Genomic DNA, 20259 nt, shown 5'->3' on the forward strand with positions numbered 1-20259 from the left:
ATTGAACATGTTTCATTGCCAATGGTGGTTATAGTGACGGGAAAATTAGATATAAGACACCGATATTATCCATTGTATTGAAGGGAAGGTTCTGTGCCCGGCTAGCTCAGTCGGTAGAGCATGAGACTCTTAATCTCAGGGTCGTGGGTTCGAGCCCCACGTTGGGCGTCGGTTTTGGGAAAAAATTTTCCAATTAGGAATGCCTTCATTCGGAAAACATTTGAGTACATCCAGCAACAGATTGTACTTTTTTCGTGTATGTAGCACTGCTGTGCTGCGTTGTATAAAGGTGCTTAATTAAAGAAAAATAATCAAAATATGAAACATGGAGAACGCAGGCATTGATCCCCGTTATTTCTCGCACAGTAAGCAAGCGCTCTAGTATTTCAGCTAATTGCCTTATGATAACGAAGGGGAAAAACAGTTTCGGGAAAACTACATGCAGGGATTAAACAAAGTCTTGCATTTTGTGCCAAGACTCTTGGACACAGAAGCTGTTAATCAATCGTCCAAAAGCGTCAAAGCCTTAATCTTAACAAGGCCGGTTAGCTCAGCTGGTTAGAGCGTGGTGCTAATAACGCCAAGGTCGCGGGTTCGACCCCCGTACTGGCCACAACTCATTTAATGTGTTTTGACAGGACTTACGCATTAGAGACAAGGCAACTGCTATTCCTGATTGACGGATTTGCTTGCGTCCAGGATTTTTACATCGTGCAGATGACAGGCTTTGGACATGCTAGCTCTGATGTGCTATGTATTAATCAAATGCTTCACTAAGAAAAACTAATCAAAGATAAAAAGGAACCGTGGAGAATGCGGGCATCGATCCCGCTACCTCTCGCATGCTAAGCGAGCGCTCTACCATTTGAGCTAATTCCCCTGTGACAAGAAACCATGCAAGAAATTTTGGGAAGACTATAAACAGGGATCAAACGGACTCATGCATTGGATTTTGGCATGTCGAAAAAAGCCAAGGTGCCTTTTTTTTTTACATTCGGCACCAGCAAGAAAAAAACCTTACAGGGAATTTGAGTAAGGGCACCTTATGAGGGCGTAAACAGTTGGGGCTTACATCCAAAAGGCAAAGGGATTGAACATGTTTCATTGCCAATGGTGGTTATAGTGACGGGAAAATTAGATATAAGACACCGATATTATCCATTGTATTGAAGGGAAGGTTCTGTGCCCGGCTAGCTCAGTCGGTAGAGCATGAGACTCTTAATCTCAGGGTCGTGGGTTCGAGCCCCACGTTGGGCGTTGGTTTTGGGAAAAAATTTTCCAATTAGGAATGCCTTCATTCGGAAAACATTTGAGTACATCCAGCAACAGATTGTACTTTTTTCGTGTATGTAGCACTGCTGTGCTGCGTTGTATAAAGGTGCTTAATTAAAGAAAAATAATCAAAATATGAAACATGGAGAACGCAGGCATTGATCCCCGTTATTTCTCACACAGTAAGCAAGCGCTCTAGTATTTCAGCTAATTGCCTTATGATAACGAAGGGGAAAAACAGTTTCGGGAAAACTACATGCAGGGATTAAACAAAGTCTTGCATTTTGTGCCAAGACTCTTGGACACAGAAGCTGTTAATCAATCGTCCAAAAGCGTCAAAGCCTTAATCTTAACAAGGCCGGTTAGCTCAGCTGGTTAGAGCGTGGTGCTAATAACGCCAAGGTCGCGGGTTCGACCCCCGTACTGGCCACAACTCATTTAATGTGTTTTGACAGGACTTACGCATTAGAGACAAGGCAACTGCTATTCCTGATTGACGGATTTGCTTGCGTCCAGGATTTTTACATCGTGCAGATGACAGGCTTTGGACATGCTAGCTCTGATGTGCTATGTATTAATCAAATGCTTCACTAAGAAAAACTAATCAAAGATAAAAAGGAACCGTGGAGAATGCGGGCATCGATCCCGCTACCTCTCGCATGCTAAGCGAGCGCTCTACCATTTGAGTTAATTCCCCTGTGACAAGAAACCATGCAAGAAATTTTGGGAAGACTATAAACAGGGATCAAACGGACTCATGCATTGGATTTTGGCATGTCGAAAAAAGCCAAGGTGCCTTTTTTTTTACATTCGGCACCAGCAAGAAAAAAACCTTACAGGGAATTTGAGTAAGGGCACCTTATGAGGGCGTAAACAGTTGGGGCTCACATCCAAAAGGCAAAGGGATTGAACATGTTTCATTGCCAATGGTGGTTATAGTGACGGCAAAATTAGATATAAGACACAGATATTATCCATTGTATTGAAGGGAATGTTCTGTGCCCGGCTAGCTCAGTCGGTAGAGCATGAGACTCTTAATCTCAGGGTCGTGGGTTCGAGCCCCACGTTGGGCGTCTGTTTTGGGAAAAAATTTTCCAATTAGGGATGCCTTCATTCGGAAAACATTTGAGTACATCCAGCAACAGATTGTACTTTTTTCGTGTATGTAGCACTGCTGTGCTGCGTTGTATAAAGGTGCTTAAATTAAAGAAAAATAATCAAAATATGAAACATGGAGAATGCAGGCAATGATCCCCGTTATTTCTCGCACAGTAAGCAAGCGCTCTAGTATTTCAGCTAATTGCCTTATGACAACGAAGGGGAAAAACAGTTTCGGGAAAACTACATGCAGGGATTAAACAAAGTCTTGCATTTTGTGCCAAGACTCTTGGACACAGAAGCTGTTAATCAATCGTCCAAAAGCGTCAAAGCTATAATCTTATCAAGGCCGGTTAGCTCAGCTGGTTAGAGCGTGGTGCTAATAACGCCAAGGTCGCGGGTTCGACCCCCTGTACTGGCCACAACTCATTTAATGTGTTTTGACAGGACTTACGCATTAGAGACAAGGCAACTGCTATTCCTGATTGACGGATTTGCTTGCGTCCAGGATTTTTACATTGTGCAGATGAGAGGCTTTGGACATGCTGGCTCTGATGTGCTATGTATTAATCAAATGCTTCACTAAGAAAAACTAATCAAAGATAAAAAGGAACCGTGGAGAATGCGGGCATCGATCCCGCTACCTCTCGCATGCTAAGCGAGCGCTCTACCATTTGAGCTAATTCCCCTGTGACAAGAAACCATGCAAGAAATTTTGGGAAGACTATAAACAGGGATCAAACGGACTCATGCATTGGATTTTGGCATGTCGAAAAAAGCCAAGGTGCCTTTTTTTTTACATTCGGCACCATCAAGACCACCATCAAGATCCCAAGACCAAGATGGCGGCGCGTACACATCGCGAGGCTCAGCGTCTCTCCAGTTTCTGCAGTTTTGCGGTAATTTTCTTGCTCATGTCGGGGCTGTTCGTGCAGAACAGTAGTGCCTCAACATCGTACTCCCGACAAGAGCTTTTGGATATTGGTTCTCGTAATTTTAACAGTTTTATCAGCAATCTTGAACTCATCCCTGAGATCGGCAGAACACCCGAGGCGGCGCACCCTACCCGACCGGGCGGAAGTGCTCGAAGACGCGGTCGAGACCGTAAATAAAGGCGGGGGAAGCGCGGAGGGCTAAGAGCTAAGCTAAAGCTAACACCACACCGGCTCTCTTTGCCCAGCATTCTTCTCGCCAATGTACGGTCACTGGTGAACAAAATGGATGAGATTCGACTCCGAATCAACCACAGCAAGAAACTCTGGAACTGCAATGTCATGATTTTCACTGAAACATGGCTAAACAACGGAATACCGGACAATGCTATTGCTCTAGCTGAGCACCACATTCTCCGGGCAGACAGAACGGCGGATGACTCCGGTAAGACCAGAGGTGGGGGATTGTGCATCTATGTTAACAAAGCCTGGTGCACGAACTCTACTATCATTGGGAGACACTGCTCAGCACTCCTCGTCCAGGCAATGGTCATCTCCAAACTCAACTACTGTAACTCTCTCCTGGCTGGAGCCTCTGCAGTCACCATAATACCACTCCAGATGATCCAAAATATGGCAGCCTGTCTCATTTTCAATCAGCCAAAATACACCCATGTTACACCTCTTCTTACCTTCCTCCACTGGCTCCCGGTAGCTGCTCGCATTGAGTTCAAATCCTTGATGCTTGCCTACAGGGCTGTAAATGGAACTGCGCCCTCCTACATCAACACACTACTACCTAGATACACTCCTACACGCTCTCTCAGATCGGCAAACGAAAGGAGACTAAAAATTCCTTCTTCACGGGGTCTCTGATTCCAATCATGTCTGTTCTCCGTTGTTGTCCCTGGCTGGTGGAACAACCTGCCCTCCTCCACACGACTAGCCGAGACTATCACCACTTTTAAGAAGAAGGTGAAAACCCTCTTATTCCAAAAATATTACAGACAAATTTAACACATACACATGCATATAACCTAGAGTTTCTCATGGTTAAGTGCAGACCGTTTTATCTGCCGCGGGAGTTCACATCCACCATTATAACTGCCGCTTACATTCCTCCTGATGCTGATGCCAAGCTTGCTATGAACGAACTTCATGCGGCCATCAGTAAACAACAGACTGATCACCCAGAGGCTGCATACATTGTGGCGGGCGATTTTAATCATTCCAATTTGAAGACTGTATTACCTAAATTTCATAAAAACATTCTCTGTCACACCAGAGGAAACAAAACTCTGGATCAAGTTTATACAAACATGGCTGAAGCCTATGCTGTGACCCCCCTCCCCCACTTCGGACAATCAGATCACCTTTCTTTGTTTCTCACCCCCAAGTACTCCCCCCTCATCAACCGTGTGAAGCCATCAGTGAGGACCATCAAAGTGTGGCCAGCGGGGGCTGACATCACACTCCAGGACAGGTTCCAACACACAGACTGGAGTATGTTTGCTTCACAGGCCACCTGTGGCTCTCACACGGACATCGACATCTACACCTCCTCTGTTCTGAACTACATTAACACCACCATAGACACGGTTACTACTCAGAAACAGATCACCACATACCCAAATCAGAAGCCTTGGATGAACAAGGAGGTGCGTCTCCTGCTGAAGGCACGCAACAATGCCTTCAGATCGGGTGATGCACAGGCCTACAGCATTTCCAGGGCAAATCTGAAGAGAGGCATCAAAAAGGCCAAGCACTGCTACAAACTAAAGCTAGAGGAATACTTCTCCAATGCTGATCCTCGACGCTTGTGGCAGGGCATTCAGGCCATTACAGACTATAAACCCAGCAACTTAGCCCCCACAACCACAAATGTCCTCTTTCTGAATGAGCTCAACGACTTTTATGCTCGCTTTGAAAGAGACAACAAGCAACCTGCTGTCAAGATCCCCTCATCTACCGACCACTCGCCCATCACATTCACCTCCTCAGATGTTTGCACTGCACTGAGTCGGATAAACGCGCGCAGGGCTGCTGGACCAGACGGCATCCCGGGGCGCGTACTTAGAGCATGTGCAGAGCAGCTCGCTGGCGTATTCACGGACATTTTTAACATGTCTCTCGCCCAAGCAGCTGTTCCAACATGCCTCAAATCTACCTCCATTGTGCCAGTGCCGAAACATTCTAGCCCAACATGCCTGAATGACTACCGCCCTGTAGCACTCACACCCAAAATCATGAAGTGCTTCGAGCGGTTAGTCCTGGCACATCTGAGGGACTTCCTCCCACCAACTCTGGACCCACACCAGTTTGCGTACCGTAGCAATAGGAGCACAGAGGATGCAGTCTCCATAGCAAAACACATATGCACGGATGCTGTTTGTTGATTTCAGCTCAGCATTTAACACTGTCATCCCCTCTAAGCTAATCTCTAAACTTAGAGCCCTGGACATCAACACCTCACTTTGCAACTGGATTATGGACTTTCTGACCAGCAGACCACAGCATGTAAGGTCAGGCCACATCCGCTCCACTACTGTCACGCTCAACACTGGTGTACCACAGGGCTGTGTGCCGAGCCCCTTCCTCTACTCCCTCTTCACCCATGACTGCCGACCTATGTATGGATCAAACTCCGTTATTAAGTTTGCAGATGACACCACGGTGATAGGTCTCATCGACAACAACGATGAGACTGCCTACAGGGAGGAGGTCCAGCATCTGGCCACTTGGTGCACAGAAAATAACCTTCTTTTAAACACCACCAAGACCAAGGAGCTCATTGTGGACTTCAGGAGGGAGAGAAGAGGCTCGCATGATCCCATCCACATCAATGGGATGACTGTGCAGCCTGTTACATCCTTCAAGTTCCTGGGGACCCACATCTCAGAGGACCTGTCCTGGAGCATTAACACCTCCAGCCTGGTCAAGAAGGCTCACCAGCGCCTCTTCTTCTTGAGAACATTAAAAAAGAACCAGCTACCCACTACCATCCTGTTGAACTTTTACCGCTCTACAATAGAGAGCATCCTTACCAGCTGTCTCACAGTGTGGTATGGAAGCTGCACTGTTGCTGAGCGTAAGGCGATGCAGCGGGTGGTGAAAACTGCCCAGCGCATCACAGGGACTCCACTTCCATCCATTGAGGAAATCCAGAGGAAGCACTGTCTGCGTCGAGCTCACAGTATTCTTAAGGACTCCTCCCACCCGGCCCACAAACTGTTCTCTCTCCTGCCTTCAGGCAGACGGTTCAGGCTACCACGGACAAGAACCAGCAGACTTAGGAACAGCTTTTTTCCCAGAGCTGTTTCCTTGCTGAACTCCTCTGCCCCCCCCATACACTCCTGATAATCACTGCACTGCACATATCACTTTGTACTGCACATATCACTTTGTACTGCACATATCACTTTGTACTGCACATATCACTTTATGTATAGCACATATCACTTTATGTATATATATATAACTTAACTTATTTGAACTGTATCCTGCACTTGCTGCTTATTGCACTTCTGGTTAGACCTAAACTACATTTCGTTGCCCTGTACTTGTACATGTGTAATGACAATAAAGTTGAATCTAATCATCTAATCTAATCAAGAAAAAAACCTTACAGGGAATTTGAGTAAGGGCACCTTATGAGGGCGTAAACAGTTGGGGCTCACATCCAAAAGGCAAAGGGATTGAACATGTTTCATTGCCAATGGTGGTTATAGTGACGGGAAAATTAGATATAAGACACCGATATTATCCATTGTATTGAAGGGAAGGTTCTGTGCCCGGCTAGCTCAGTCGGTAGAGCATGAGACTCTTAATCTCAGGGTCGTGGGTTCGAGCCCCACGTTGGGCGTCGGTTTTGGGAAAAAATTTTCCAATTAGGAATGCCTTCATTCGGAAAACATTTGAGTACATCCAGCAACAGATTGTACTTTTTTCGTGTATGTAGCACTGCTGTGCTGCGTTGTATAAAGGTGCTTAATTAAAGAAAAATAATCAAAATATGAAACATGGAGAACGCAGGCATTGATCCCCGTTATTTCTCGCACAGTAAGCAAGCGCTCTAGTATTTCAGCTAATTGCCTTATGATAACGAAGGGGAAAAACAGTTTCGGGAAAACTACATGCAGGGATTAAACAAAGTCTTGCATTTTGTGCCAAGACTCTTGGACACAGAAGCTGTTAATCAATCGTCCAAAACCGTCAAAGCCTTAAACTTAACAAGGCCGGTTAGCTCAGCTGGTTAGAGCGTGGTGCTAATAACGCCAAGGTCGCGGGTTCGACCCCCGTACTGGCCACAACTCATTTAATGTGTTTTGACAGGACTTACGCATTAGAGACAAGGCAACTGCTATTCCTGATTGACGGATTTGCTTGCGTCCAGGATTTTTACATCGTGCAGATGACAGGCTTTGGACATGCTAGCTCTGATGTGCTATGTATTAATCAAATGCTTCACTAAGAAAAACTAATCAAAGATAAAAAGGAACCGTGGAGAATGCGGGCATCGATCCCGCTACCTCTCGCATGCTAAGCGAGCGCTCTACCATTTGAGCTAATTCCCCTGTGACAAGAAACCATGCAAGAAATTTTGGGAAGACTATAAACAGGGATCAAACGGACTCATGCATTGGATTTTGGCATGTCGAAAAAAGCCAAGGTGCCTTTTTTTTTACATTCGGCACCATCAAGAAAAAAACCTTACAGGGAATTTGAGTAAGGGCACCTTATGAGGGCGTAAACAGTTGGGGCTCCACATCCAAAAGGCAAAGGGATTGAACATGTTTCATTGCCAATGGTGGTTATAGTGACGGGAAAATTAGATATAAGACACAGATATTATCCATTGTATTGAAGGGAAGGTTCTGTGCCCGGCTAGCTCAGTCGGTAGAGCATGAGACTCTTAATCTCAGGGTCGTGGGTTCGAGCCCCACGTTGGGCGTCTGTTTTGGGAAAAAAATTTCCAATTAGGGATGCCTTCATTCGGAAAACATTTGAGTACATCCAGCAACAGATTGTACTTTTTTCGTGTATGTAGCACTGCTGTGCTGCGTTGTATAAAGGTGCTTAAATTAAAGAAAAATAATCAAAATATGAAACATGGAGAACGCAGGCATTGATCCCCGTTATTTCTCACACAGTAAGCAAGCGCTCTAGTATTTCAGCTAATTGCCTTATGATAACGAAGGGGAAAAACAGTTTCGGGAAAACTACATGCAGGGATTAAACAAAGTCTTGCATTTTGTGCCAAGACTCTTGGACACAGAAGCTGTTAATCAATCGTCCAAAAGCGTCAAAGCCTTAATCTTAACAAGGCCGGTTAGCTCAGCTGGTTAGAGCGTGGTGCTAATAACGCCAAGGTCGCGGGTTCGACCCCCGTACTGGCCACAACTCATTTAATGTGTTTTGACAGGACTTACGCATTAGAGACAAGGCAACTGCTATTCCTGATTGACGGATTTGCTTGCGTCCAGGATTTTTACATCGTGCAGATGACAGGCTTTGGACATGCTAGCTCTGATGTGCTATGTATTAATCAAATGCTTCACTAAGAAAAACTAATCAAAGATAAAAAGGAACCGTGGAGAATGCAGGCATCGATCCCGCTACCTCTCGCATGCTAAGCAAGCGCTCTACCATTTGAGCTAATTCCCCTGTGACAAGAAAACATGCAAGAAATTTTGGGAAGACTATAAACAGGGATCAAACGGACTCATGCATTGGATTTTGGCATGTCGAAAAAAGCCAAGGTGCCTTTTTTTTTACATTCGGCACCATCAAGAAAAAACCTTACAGGGAATTTGAGTAAGGGCACCTTATGAGGGCGTAAACAGTTGGGGCTCACATCCAAAAGGCAAAGGGATTGAACATGTTTCATTGCCAATGGTGGTTATAGTGACGGGAAAATTAGATATAAGACACAGATATTATCCATTGTATTGAAGGGAAGGTTCTGTGCCCGGCTAGCTCAGTCGGTAGAGCATGAGACTCTTAATCTCAGGGTCGTGGGTTCGAGCCCCACGTTGGGCGTCTGTTTTGGGAAAAAATTTTCCAATTAGGGATGCCTTCATTCGGAAAACATTTGAGTACATCCAGCAACAGATTGTACTTTTTTCGTGTATGTAGCACTGCTGTGCTGCGTTGTATAAAGGTGCTTAAATTAAAGAAAAATAATCAAAATATGAAACATGGAGAACGCAGGCATTGATCCCCGTTATTTCTCGCACAGTAAGCAAGCGCTCTAGTATTTCAGCTAATTGCCTTATGATAACGAAGGGGAAAAACAGTTTCGGGAAAACTACATGCAGGGATTAAACAAACTCTTGCATTTTGTGCCAAGACTCTTGGACACAGAAGCTGTTAATCAATCGTCCAAAAGCGTCAAAGCCTTAATCTTAACAAGGCCGGTTAGCTCAGCTGGTTAGAGCGTGGTGCTAATAACGCCAAGGTCGCGGGTTCGACCCCCGTACTGGCCACAACTCATTTAATGTGTTTTGACAGGACTTACGCATTAGAGACAAGGCAACTGCTATTCCTGATTGACGGATTTGCTTGCGTCCAGGATTTTTACATCGTGCAGATGACAGGCTTTGGACATGCTAGCTCTGATGTGCTATGTATTAATCAAATGCTTCACTAAGAAAAACTAATCAAAGATAAAAAGGAACCGTGGAGAATGCGGGCATCGATCCCGCTACCTCTCGCATGCTAAGCGAACGCTCTACCATTTGAGCTAATTCCCCTGTGACAAGAAAACATGCAAGAAATTTTGGGAAGACTATAAACAGGGATCAAACGGACTCATGCATTGGATTTTGGCATGTCGAAAAAAGCCAAGGTGCCTTTTTTTTTACATTCGGCACCATCAAGAAAAAAACCTTACAGGGAATTTGAGTAAGGGCACCTTATGAGGGCGTAAACAGTTGGGGCTCACATCCAAAAGGCAAAGGGATTGAACATGTTTCATTGCCAATGGTGGTTATAGTGACGGGAAAATTAGATATAAGACACAGATATTATCCATTGTATTGAAGGGAATGTTCTGTGCCCGGCTAGCTCAGTCGGTAGAGCATGAGACTCTTAATCTCAGGGTCGTGGGTTCGAGCCCCACGTTGGGCGTCTGTTTTGGGAAAAAATTTTCCAATTAGGGATGCCTTCATTCGGAAAACATTTGAGTACATCCAGCAACAGATTGTACTTTTTTCGTGTATGTAGCACTGCTGTGCTGCGTTGTATAAAGGTGCTTAAATTAAAGAAAAATAATCAAAATATGAAACATGGAGAATGCAGGCAATGATCCCCGTTATTTCTCGCACAGTAAGCAAGCGCTCTAGTATTTCAGCTAATTGCCTTATGACAACGAAGGGGAAAAACAGTTTCGGGAAAACTACATGCAGGGATTAAACAAAGTCTTGCATTTTGTGCCAAGACTCTTGGACACAGAAGCTGTTAATCAATCGTCCAAAAGCGTCAAAGCCTTAATCTTATCAAGGCCGGTTAGCTCAGCTGGTTAGAGCGTGGTGCTAATAACGCCAAGGTCGCGGGTTCGACCCCCGTACTGGCCACAACTCATTTAATGTGTTTTGACAGGACTTACGCATTAGAGACAAGGCAACTGCTATTCCTGATTGACGGATTTGCTTGCGTCCAGGATTTTTACATCGTGCAGATGAGAGGCTTTGGACATGCTGGCTCTGATGTGCTATGTATTAATCAAATGCTTCACTAAGAAAAACTAATCAAAGATAAAAAGGAACCGTGGAGAATGCAGGCATCGATCCCACTACCTCTCGCATGCTAAGCGAACGCTCTACCATTTGAGCTAATTCCCCTGTGACAAGAAAACATGCAAGAAATTTTGGGAAGACTATAAACAGGGATCAAACAGACTCATGCATTGGATTTTGGCATGTCGAAAAAAGCCAAGGTGCCTTTTTTTTTACATTCGGCACCATCAAGACCACCATCAAGATCCCAAGACCAAGATGGCGGCGCGTACACATCGCGAGGCTCAGCGTCTCTCCAGTTTCTGCAGTTTTGCGGTAATTTTCTTGCTCATGTCGGGGCTGTTCGTGCAGAACAGTAGTGCCTCAACATCATACTCCCGACAAGAGCTTTTGGATATTGGTTCTCGTAATTTTAACAGTTTTATCAGCAATCTTGAACTCATCCCTGAGATCGGCAGAACACCCGAGGCGGCGCACCCTACCCGACCGGGCGGAAGTGCTCGAAGACGCGGTCGAGACCGTAAACAAAGGCGGGGGAAGCGCGGAGGGCTAAGAGCTAAGCTAAAGCTAACACCACACCGGCTCTCTTTGCCCAGCATTCTTCTCGCCAATGTATGGTCACTGGTGAACAAAATGGATGAGATTCGACTCCGAATCAACCACAGCAAGAATCTCTGGAACTGCAATGTCATGATTTTCACTGAAACATGGCTAAACAACGGAATACCGGACAATGCTATTGCTCTAGCTGAGCACCACATTCTCCGGGCAGACAGAACGGCGGATGACTCCGGTAAGACCAGAGGTGGGGGATTGTGCATCTATGTTAACAAAGCCTGGTGCACGAACTCTACTATCATTGGGAGACACTGCTCAGCTAACCCAGCTCTATCTGTCATTCCCACCAGAAGATGCTACTATAGCAACAAAAATTTCGGCCTGCCTCTCAGACATATCGGCATGGATGTCTGAGCGACACCTCCAACTCAACCTATCCAAAACCGAGATTCTGATCTTTCCGGGCAACAATTCTCCTCAGCAAAACCTTTCAATTCAAATTGGATCGCTATTGTTAACACCCACGGCATCTGCAAAAAGCCTTGGGGTTTGGATAGATAACAAACTGAGTTTGAACCATCATGTTGCTGCGATCTCCAGATCCTGCAGGTTCACTCTCTACAACATTCGCAAGATTCGGCCTTTTCTCTCACAACAGGCTACGCAGCTCCTCGTCCAGGCAATGGTCATCTCCAAACTCAACTACTGTAACTCTCTCCTGGCTGGAGCCTCTGCAGTCACCATAATACCACTCCAGATGATCCAAAATATGGCAGCCTGTCTCATTTTCAATCAGCCAAAATACACCCATGTTACACCTCTTCTTACCTTCCTCCACTGGCTCCCGGTAGCTGCTCGCATTGAGTTCAAATCCTTGATGCTTGCCTACAGGGCTGTAAATGGAACTGCGCCCTCCTACATCAACACACTACTACCTAGATACACTCCTACACGCTCTCTCAGATCGGCAAACGAAAGGAGACTAAAAATTCCTTCTTCACGGGGTCTCTGATTCCAATCATGTCTGTTCTCCGTTGTTGTCCCTGGCTGGTGGAACAACCTGCCCTCCTCCACACGACTAGCCGAGACTATCACCACTTTTAAGAAGAAGGTGAAAACCCTCTTATTCCAAAAATATTACAGACAAATTTAACACATACACATGCATACACATTGAACAAACAAATACAAAATGTATAAATACATTATAATTTTTCTTAGTCTAGCACCCAACACTCTCTGAGCATGCTCTTCAATGACAAGTCTAAGCCTTATCAGGGCTCTTAGTTTGTATACTTGATATTCTATAGAAATCGAACGAGAATTGCTGGTGTCTTCCCATTGTAAGTCACTTTGGATAAAAGCGTCTGCCAAATAAAGTAAAGTAAAGTAAAGTAAAGTAACCTAGAGTTTCTCATGGTTAAGTGCAGACCGTTTTATCTGCCGCGGGAGTTCACATCCACCATTATAACTGCCGCTTACATTCCTCCTGATGCTGATGCCAAGCTTGCTATGAACGAACTTCATGCGGCCATCAGTAAACAACAGACTGATCACCCAGAGGCTGCATACATTGTGGCGGGCGATTTTAATCATTCCAATTTGAAGACTGTATTACCTAAATTTCATAAAAACATTCTCTGTCACACCAGAGGAAACAAAACTCTGGATCAAGTTTATACAAACATGGCTGAAGCCTATGCTGTGACCCCCCTCCCCCACTTCGGACAATCAGATCACCTTTCTTTGTTTCTCACCCCCAAGTACTCCCCCCTCATCAACCGTGTGAAGCCATCAGTGAGGACCATCAAAGTGTGGCCAGCGGGGGCTGACATCACACTCCAGGACAGGTTCCAACACACAGACTGGAGTATGTTTGCTTCACAGGCCACCTGTGGCTCTCACACGGACATCGACATCTACACCTCCTCTGTTCTGAACTACATTAACACCACCATAGACACGGTTACTACTCAGAAACAGATCACCACATACCCAAATCAGAAGCCTTGGATGAACAAGGAGGTGCGTCTCCTGCTGAAGGCACGCAACAATGCCTTCAGATCGGGTGATGCACACGGCCTACAGCATTTCCAGGGCAAATCTGAAGAGAGGCATCAAAAAGGCCAAGCACTGCTACAAACTAAAGCTAGAGGAATACTTCTCCAATGCTGATCCTCGACGCTTGTGGCAGGGCATTCAGGCCATTACAGACTATAAACCCAGCAACTTAGCCCCCACAACCACAAATGTCCTCTTTCTGAATGAGCTCAACGACTTTTATGCTCGCTTTGAAAGAGACATCAAGCAACCTGCTGTCAAGATCCCCTCATCTACCGACCACTCGCCCATCACATTCACCTCCTCAGATGTTTGCACTGCACTGAGTCGGATAAACGCGCGCAGGGCTGCTGGACCAGACGGCATCCCGGGGCGCGTACTTAGAGCATGTGCAGAGCAGCTCGCTGGCGTATTCACGGACATTTTTAACATGTCTCTCGCCCAAGCAGCTGTTCCAACATGCCTCAAATCTACCTCCATTGTGCCAGTGCCGAAACATTCTAGCCCAACATGCCTGAATGACTACCGCCCTGTAGCACTCACACCCAAAATCATGAAGTGCTTCGAGCGGTTAGTCCTGGCACATCTGAGGGACTTCCTCCCACCAACTCTGGACCCACACCAGTTTGTGTACCGTAGCAATAGGAGCACAGAGGATGCAGTCTCCATAGCGCTGTACTCTGTACTCACACACCTGGACAAGCAAAACACATATGCACGGATGCTGTTTGTTGATTTCAGCTCAGCATTTAACACTGTCATCTCCTCTAAGCTAATCTCTAAACTTAGAGCCCTGGACATCAACACCTCACTTTGCAACTGGATTATGGACTTTCTGACCAGCAGACCACAGCATGTAAGGTCAGGCCACATCCGCTCCACTACTGTCACGCTCAACACTGGTGTACCACAGGGCTGTGTGCTGAGCCCCTTTCTCTACTCCCTCTTCACCCATGACTGCCGACCTATGTATGGATCAAACTCCGTTATTAAGTTTGCAGATGACACCACGGTGATAGGTCTCATCGACAACAACGATGAGACTGCCTACAGGGAGGAGGTCCAGCATCTGGCCACTTGGTGCACAGAAAATAACCTTCTTTTAAACACCACCAAGACCAAGGAGCTCATTGTGGACTTCAGGAGGGAGAGAAGAGGCTCGCATGATCCCATCCACATCAATGGGATGACTGTGCAGCCTGTTACATCCTTCAAGTTCCTGGGGACCCACATCTCAGAGGACCTGTCCTGTAGCATTAACACCTCCAGCCTGGTCAAGAAGGCTCACCAGCGCCTCTTCTTCTTGAGAACATTAAAAAAGAACCAGCTACCCACTACCATCCTGTTGAACTTTTACCGCTCTACAATAGAGAGCATCCTTACCAGCTGTCTCACAGTGTGGTATGGAAGCTGCACTGTTGCTGAGCGTAAGGCGATGCAGCGGGTGGTGAAAACTGCCCAGCGCATCACAGGGACTCCACTTCCATCCATTGAGGAAATCCAGAGGAAGCACTGTCTGCGTCGAGCTCACAGTATTCTTAAGGACTCCTCCCACCCGGCCCACGAACTGTTCTCTCTCCTGCCTTCAGGCAGACGGTTCAGGCTACCACGGACAAGAACCAGCAGACTTAGGAACAGCTTTTTTCCCAGAGCTGTTTCCTTGCTGAACTCCTCTGCCCCCCCCATACACTCCTGATAATCACTGCACTGCACATATCACTTTGTACTGCACATATCACTTTGTACTGCACATATCACTTTATGTATAGCACATATCACTTTATGTATATATATAACTTAACTTATTTGAACTGTATCCTGCACTTGCTGCTTATTGCACTTCTGGTTAGACCTAAACTACATTTCGTTGCCCTGTACTTGTACATGTGTAATGACAATAAAGTTGAATCTAATCATCTAATCTAATCAAGAAAAAAACCTTACAGGGAATTTGAGTAAGGGCACCTTATGAGGGCGTAAACAGTTGGGGCTCACATCCAAAAGGCAAAGGGATTGAACATGTTTCATTGCCAATGGTGGTTATAGTGACGGGAAAATTAGATATAAGACACCGATATTATCCATTGTATTGAAGGGAAGGTTCTGTGCCCGGCTAGCTCAGTCGGTAGAGCATGAGACTCTTAATCTCAGGGTCGTGGGTTCGAGCCCCACGTTGGGCGTCGGTTTTGGGAAAAAATTTTCCAATTAGGGATGCCTTCATTCGGAAAACATTTGAGTACATCCAGCAACAGATTGTACTTTTTTCGTGTATGTAGCACTGCTGTGCTGCGTTGTATAAAGGTGCTTAATTAAAGAAAAATAATCAAAATATGAAACATGGAGAACGCAGGCATTGATCCCCGTTATTTCTCGCACAGTAAGCAAGCGCTCTAGTATTTCAGCTAATTGCCTTATGATAACGAAGGGGAAAAACAGTTTCGGGAAAACTACATGCAGGGATTAAACAAAGTCTTGCATTTTGTGCCAAGACTCTTGGACACAGAAGCTGTTAATCAATCGTCCAAAAGCGTCAAAGCCTTAATCTTAACAAGGCCGGTTAGCTCAGCTGGTTAGAGCGTGGTGCTAATAACGCCAAGGTCGCGGGTTCGACCCCCGTACTGGCCACAACTCATTTAATGTGTTTTGACAGGACTTACGCATTAGAGACAAGGCAACTGCTATTCCTGATTGACGGATTTGCTTGCGTCCAGGATTTTTACATCGTGCAGATGACAGGCTTTGGACATGCTAGCTCTGATGTGCTATGTATTAATCAAATGCTTCACTAAGAAAAACTAATCAAAGATAAAAAGGAACCGTGGAGAATGCGGGCATCGATCCCGCTACCTCTCGCATGCTAAGCGAGCGCTCTACCATTTGAGCTAATTCCCCTGTGACAAGAAAACATGCAAGAAATTTTGGGAAGACTATAAACAGGGATCAAACAGGACTCATGCATTGGATTTTGGCATGTCGAAAAAAGCCAAGGTGCCTTTTTTTTTACATTCGGCACCATCAAGAAAAAAACCTTACAGGGAATTTGAGTAAGGGCACCTTATGAGGGCGTAAACAGTTGGGGCTCACATCCAAAAGGCAAAGGGATTGAACATGTTTCATTGCCAATGGTGGTTATAGTGACGGGAAAATTAGATATAAGACACAGATATTATCCATTGTATTGAAGGGAAGGTTCTGTGCCCGGCTAGCTCAGTCGGTAGAGCATGAGACTCTTAATCTCAGGGTCGTGGGTTCGAGCCCCACGTTGGGCGTCTGTTTTGGGAAAAAATTTTCCAATTAGGGATGCCTTCATTCGGAAAACATTTGAGTACATCCAGCAACAGATTGTACTTTTTTCGTGTATGTAGCACTGCTGTGCTGCGTTGTATAAAGGTGCTTAAATTAAAGAAAAATAATCAAAATATGAAACATGGAGAACGCAGGCATTGATCCCCGTTATTTCTCGCACAGTAAGCAAGCGCTCTAGTATTTCAGCTAATTGCCTTATGATAACGAAGGGGAAAAACAGTTTCGGGAAAACTACATGCAGGGATTAAACAAAGTCTTGCATTTTGTGCCAAGACTCTTGGACACAGAAGCTGTTAATCAATCGTCCAAAAGCGTCAAAGCCTTAATCTTAACAAGGCCGGTTAGCTCAGCTGGTTAGAGCGTGGTGCTAATAACGCCAAGGTCGCGGGTTCGACCCCCGTACTGGCCACAACTCATTTAATGTGTTTTGACAGGACTTACGCATTAGAGACAAGGCAACTGCTATTCCTGATTGACGGATTTGCTTGCGTCCAGGATTTTTACATCGTGCAGATGACAGGCTTTGGACATGCTAGCTCTGATGTGCTATGTATTAATCAAATGCTTCACTAAGAAAAACTAATCAAAGATAAAAAGGAACCGTGGAGAATGCGGGCATCGATCCCGCTACCTCTCGCATGCTAAGCGAGCGCTCTACCATTTGAGCTAATTCCCCTGTGACAAGAAAACATGCAAGAAATTTTGGGAAGACTATAAACAGGGATCAAACGGACTCATGCATTGGATTTTGGCATGTCGAAAAAAGCCAAGGTGCCTTTTTTTTTACATTCGGCACCATCAAGAAAAAAACCTTACAGGGAATTTGAGTAAGGGCACCTTATGAGGGCGTAAACAGTTGGGGCTCACATCCAAAAGGCAAAGGGATTGAACATGTTTCATTGCCAATGGTGGTTATAGTGACGGGAAAATTAGATATAAGACACAGATATTATCCATTGTATTGAAGGGAAGGTTCTGTGCCCGGCTAGCTCAGTCGGTAGAGCATGAGACTCTTAATCTCAGGGTCGTGGGTTCGAGCCCCACGTTGGGCGTCTGTTTTGGGAAAAAATTTCCAATTAGGGATGCCTTCATTCGGAAAACATTTGAGTACATCCAGCAACAGATTGTACTTTTTTCGTGTATGTAGCACTGCTGTGCTGCGTTGTATAAAGGTGCTTAAATTAAAGAAAAATAATCAAAATATGAAACATGGAGAACGCAGGCATTGATCCCCGTTATTTCTCGCACAGTAAGCAAGCGCTCTAGTATTTCAGCTAATTGCCTTATGATAACGAAGGGGAAAAACAGTTTCGGGAAAACTACATGCAGGGATTAAACAAAGTCTTGCATTTTGTGCCAAGACTCTTGGACACAGAAGCTGTTAATCAATCGTCCAAAAGCGTCAAAGCCTTAATCTTAACAAGGCCGGTTAGCTCAGCTGGTTAGAGCGTGGTGCTAATAACGCCAAGGTCGCGGGTTCGACCCCCGTACTGGCCACAACTCATTTAATGTGTTTTGACAGGACTTACGCATTAGAGACAAGGCAACTGCTATTCCTGATTGACGGATTTGCTTGCGTCCAGGATTTTTACATCGTGCAGATGACAGGCTTTGGACATGCTAGCTCTGATGTGCTATGTATTAATCAAATGCTTCACTAAGAAAAACTAATCAAAGATAAAAAGGAACCGTGGAGAATGCGGGCATCGATCCCGCTACCTCTCGCATGCTAAGCGAGCGCTCTACCATTTGAGCTAATTCCCCTGTGACAAGAAAACATGCAAGAAATTTTGGGAAGACTATAAACAGGGATCAAACGGACTCATGCATTGGATTTTGGCATGTCGAAAAAAGCCAAGGTGCCTTTTTTTTTACATTCGGCACCATCAAGAAAAAAACCTTACAGGGAATTTGAGTAAGGGCACCTTATGAGGGCGTAAACAGTTGGGGCTCACATCCAAAAGGCAAAGGGATTGAACATGTTTCATTGCCAATGGTGGTTATAGTGATGGGAAAATTAGATATAAGACACAGATATTATCCATTGTATTGAAGGGACAGTTCTGTGCCCGGCTAGCTCAGTCGGTAGAGCATGAGACTCTTAATCTCAGGGTCGTGGGTTCGAGCCCCACGTTGGGCGTCTGTTTTGGGAAAAAATTTTCCAATTAGGGATGCCTTCATTCGGAAAACATTTGAGTACATCCAGCAACAGATTGTACTTTTTTCGTGTATGTAGCACTGCTGTGCTGCGTTGTATAAAGGTGCTTAAATTAAAGAAAAATAATCAAAATATGAAACATGGAGAACGCAGGCAATGATCCCCGTTATTTCTCGCACAGTAAGCAAGCGCTCTAGTATTTCAGCTAATTGCCTTATGATAACGAAGGGGAAAAACAGTTTCGGGAAAACTACATGCAGGGATTAAACAAAGTCTTGCATTTTGTGCCAAGACTCTTGGACACAGAAGCTGTTAATCAATCGTCCAAAAGCGTCAAAGCCTATAATCTTAACAAGGCCGGTTAGCTCAGCTGGTTAGAGCGTGGTGCTAATAACGCCAAGGTCGCGGGTTCGACCCCCGTACTGGCCACAACTCATTTAATGTGTTTTGACAGGACTTACGCATTAGAGACAAGGCAACTGCTATTCCTGATTGACGGATTTGCTTGCGTCCAGGATTTTTACATCGTGCACATGACAGGCTTTGGACATGCTAGCTCTGATGTGCTATGTATTAATCAAATGCTTCACTAAGAAAAACTAATCAAAGATAAAAAGGAACCGTGGAGAATGCGGGCATCGATCCCGCTACCTCTCGCATGCTAAGCTAACACTCTACCATTTGAGCTAATTCCCCTGTGACAAGAAAACATGCAAGAAATTTTGGGAAGACTATAAACAGGGATCAAACGGACTCATGCATTGGATTTTGGCATGTCGAAAAAAGCCAAGGTGCCTTTTTTTTTACATTCGGCACCATCAAGAATAAAAACCTTACAGGGAATTTGAGTAAGGGCACCTTATGAGGGCGTAAACAGTTGGGGCTCACATCCAAAAGGCAAAGCGATTGAACATGTTTCATTGCCAATGGTGGTTATAGTGACAGGTAAATTAGATATAAGACACAGATATTATCCATTGTATTGAAGGGAAGGTTCTGTGCCCGGCTAGCTCAGTCGATAGAGCATGAGACTTTTAATCGCAGGGTCGTGGGTTCGAGCCCCACGTTGGGTGTCTGTTTTGGGAAAAAATTTTCCAATTAGGGATGCCTTCATTCGGAAAACATTTGAGTACATCCA

General features: G+C 45.2%; 31 non-coding genes across 31 annotated transcripts; 23 read left to right on the forward strand and 8 right to left on the reverse strand.

The window, feature by feature from the left end:
• Nucleotides 1-95: 95 nt before the first annotated feature.
• Nucleotides 96-168, forward strand: trnak-cuu (transfer RNA lysine (anticodon CUU)). Its single transcript has one exon. It is a non-coding gene; the product is annotated as a tRNA-Lys (tRNA).
• Nucleotides 169-539: 371 nt separating this feature from the next.
• trnai-aau (transfer RNA isoleucine (anticodon AAU)) lies at nucleotides 540-613 on the forward strand. The gene has a single exon. It is a non-coding gene; the product is annotated as a tRNA-Ile (tRNA).
• Nucleotides 614-807: 194 nt separating this feature from the next.
• trnaa-agc (transfer RNA alanine (anticodon AGC)) lies at nucleotides 808-880 on the reverse strand. The gene has a single exon. It is a non-coding gene; the product is annotated as a tRNA-Ala (tRNA).
• Nucleotides 881-1184: 304 nt separating this feature from the next.
• On the forward strand, nucleotides 1185-1257 carry trnak-cuu (transfer RNA lysine (anticodon CUU)). Its single transcript has one exon. It is a non-coding gene; the product is annotated as a tRNA-Lys (tRNA).
• A 371-nt stretch (nucleotides 1258-1628) lies between these two features.
• On the forward strand, nucleotides 1629-1702 carry trnai-aau (transfer RNA isoleucine (anticodon AAU)). Its single transcript has one exon. It is a non-coding gene; the product is annotated as a tRNA-Ile (tRNA).
• A 194-nt stretch (nucleotides 1703-1896) lies between these two features.
• On the reverse strand, nucleotides 1897-1969 carry trnaa-agc (transfer RNA alanine (anticodon AGC)). Its single transcript has one exon. It is a non-coding gene; the product is annotated as a tRNA-Ala (tRNA).
• Nucleotides 1970-2272: 303 nt separating this feature from the next.
• Nucleotides 2273-2345, forward strand: trnak-cuu (transfer RNA lysine (anticodon CUU)). The gene has a single exon. It is a non-coding gene; the product is annotated as a tRNA-Lys (tRNA).
• A 372-nt stretch (nucleotides 2346-2717) lies between these two features.
• On the forward strand, nucleotides 2718-2792 carry trnai-aau (transfer RNA isoleucine (anticodon AAU)). The gene has a single exon. It is a non-coding gene; the product is annotated as a tRNA-Ile (tRNA).
• A 194-nt stretch (nucleotides 2793-2986) lies between these two features.
• trnaa-agc (transfer RNA alanine (anticodon AGC)) lies at nucleotides 2987-3059 on the reverse strand. The gene has a single exon. It is a non-coding gene; the product is annotated as a tRNA-Ala (tRNA).
• A 4032-nt stretch (nucleotides 3060-7091) lies between these two features.
• On the forward strand, nucleotides 7092-7164 carry trnak-cuu (transfer RNA lysine (anticodon CUU)). The gene has a single exon. It is a non-coding gene; the product is annotated as a tRNA-Lys (tRNA).
• A 371-nt stretch (nucleotides 7165-7535) lies between these two features.
• On the forward strand, nucleotides 7536-7609 carry trnai-aau (transfer RNA isoleucine (anticodon AAU)). Its single transcript has one exon. It is a non-coding gene; the product is annotated as a tRNA-Ile (tRNA).
• A 194-nt stretch (nucleotides 7610-7803) lies between these two features.
• Nucleotides 7804-7876, reverse strand: trnaa-agc (transfer RNA alanine (anticodon AGC)). The gene has a single exon. It is a non-coding gene; the product is annotated as a tRNA-Ala (tRNA).
• Nucleotides 7877-8180: 304 nt separating this feature from the next.
• Nucleotides 8181-8253, forward strand: trnak-cuu (transfer RNA lysine (anticodon CUU)). The gene has a single exon. It is a non-coding gene; the product is annotated as a tRNA-Lys (tRNA).
• Nucleotides 8254-8625: 372 nt separating this feature from the next.
• Nucleotides 8626-8699, forward strand: trnai-aau (transfer RNA isoleucine (anticodon AAU)). The gene has a single exon. It is a non-coding gene; the product is annotated as a tRNA-Ile (tRNA).
• Nucleotides 8700-9268: 569 nt separating this feature from the next.
• Nucleotides 9269-9341, forward strand: trnak-cuu (transfer RNA lysine (anticodon CUU)). The gene has a single exon. It is a non-coding gene; the product is annotated as a tRNA-Lys (tRNA).
• Nucleotides 9342-9713: 372 nt separating this feature from the next.
• On the forward strand, nucleotides 9714-9787 carry trnai-aau (transfer RNA isoleucine (anticodon AAU)). Its single transcript has one exon. It is a non-coding gene; the product is annotated as a tRNA-Ile (tRNA).
• A 194-nt stretch (nucleotides 9788-9981) lies between these two features.
• On the reverse strand, nucleotides 9982-10054 carry trnaa-agc (transfer RNA alanine (anticodon AGC)). The gene has a single exon. It is a non-coding gene; the product is annotated as a tRNA-Ala (tRNA).
• Nucleotides 10055-10357: 303 nt separating this feature from the next.
• On the forward strand, nucleotides 10358-10430 carry trnak-cuu (transfer RNA lysine (anticodon CUU)). The gene has a single exon. It is a non-coding gene; the product is annotated as a tRNA-Lys (tRNA).
• Nucleotides 10431-10802: 372 nt separating this feature from the next.
• On the forward strand, nucleotides 10803-10876 carry trnai-aau (transfer RNA isoleucine (anticodon AAU)). Its single transcript has one exon. It is a non-coding gene; the product is annotated as a tRNA-Ile (tRNA).
• A 4888-nt stretch (nucleotides 10877-15764) lies between these two features.
• trnak-cuu (transfer RNA lysine (anticodon CUU)) lies at nucleotides 15765-15837 on the forward strand. The gene has a single exon. It is a non-coding gene; the product is annotated as a tRNA-Lys (tRNA).
• Nucleotides 15838-16208: 371 nt separating this feature from the next.
• On the forward strand, nucleotides 16209-16282 carry trnai-aau (transfer RNA isoleucine (anticodon AAU)). The gene has a single exon. It is a non-coding gene; the product is annotated as a tRNA-Ile (tRNA).
• Nucleotides 16283-16476: 194 nt separating this feature from the next.
• On the reverse strand, nucleotides 16477-16549 carry trnaa-agc (transfer RNA alanine (anticodon AGC)). The gene has a single exon. It is a non-coding gene; the product is annotated as a tRNA-Ala (tRNA).
• A 304-nt stretch (nucleotides 16550-16853) lies between these two features.
• On the forward strand, nucleotides 16854-16926 carry trnak-cuu (transfer RNA lysine (anticodon CUU)). Its single transcript has one exon. It is a non-coding gene; the product is annotated as a tRNA-Lys (tRNA).
• Nucleotides 16927-17298: 372 nt separating this feature from the next.
• Nucleotides 17299-17372, forward strand: trnai-aau (transfer RNA isoleucine (anticodon AAU)). Its single transcript has one exon. It is a non-coding gene; the product is annotated as a tRNA-Ile (tRNA).
• Nucleotides 17373-17566: 194 nt separating this feature from the next.
• trnaa-agc (transfer RNA alanine (anticodon AGC)) lies at nucleotides 17567-17639 on the reverse strand. The gene has a single exon. It is a non-coding gene; the product is annotated as a tRNA-Ala (tRNA).
• A 303-nt stretch (nucleotides 17640-17942) lies between these two features.
• Nucleotides 17943-18015, forward strand: trnak-cuu (transfer RNA lysine (anticodon CUU)). Its single transcript has one exon. It is a non-coding gene; the product is annotated as a tRNA-Lys (tRNA).
• A 371-nt stretch (nucleotides 18016-18386) lies between these two features.
• Nucleotides 18387-18460, forward strand: trnai-aau (transfer RNA isoleucine (anticodon AAU)). The gene has a single exon. It is a non-coding gene; the product is annotated as a tRNA-Ile (tRNA).
• A 194-nt stretch (nucleotides 18461-18654) lies between these two features.
• Nucleotides 18655-18727, reverse strand: trnaa-agc (transfer RNA alanine (anticodon AGC)). The gene has a single exon. It is a non-coding gene; the product is annotated as a tRNA-Ala (tRNA).
• Nucleotides 18728-19030: 303 nt separating this feature from the next.
• On the forward strand, nucleotides 19031-19103 carry trnak-cuu (transfer RNA lysine (anticodon CUU)). The gene has a single exon. It is a non-coding gene; the product is annotated as a tRNA-Lys (tRNA).
• Nucleotides 19104-19476: 373 nt separating this feature from the next.
• Nucleotides 19477-19550, forward strand: trnai-aau (transfer RNA isoleucine (anticodon AAU)). Its single transcript has one exon. It is a non-coding gene; the product is annotated as a tRNA-Ile (tRNA).
• Nucleotides 19551-20121: 571 nt separating this feature from the next.
• trnak-uuu (transfer RNA lysine (anticodon UUU)) lies at nucleotides 20122-20194 on the forward strand. Its single transcript has one exon. It is a non-coding gene; the product is annotated as a tRNA-Lys (tRNA).
• The last annotated feature ends 65 nt before the right edge of the window (nucleotides 20195-20259 follow it).

The sequence above is a fragment of the Denticeps clupeoides genome, unplaced genomic scaffold (genome assembly GCF_900700375.1).
Source record: "Denticeps clupeoides unplaced genomic scaffold, fDenClu1.1, whole genome shotgun sequence".
Taxonomy (NCBI): domain Eukaryota; kingdom Metazoa; phylum Chordata; class Actinopteri; order Clupeiformes; family Denticipitidae; genus Denticeps; species Denticeps clupeoides.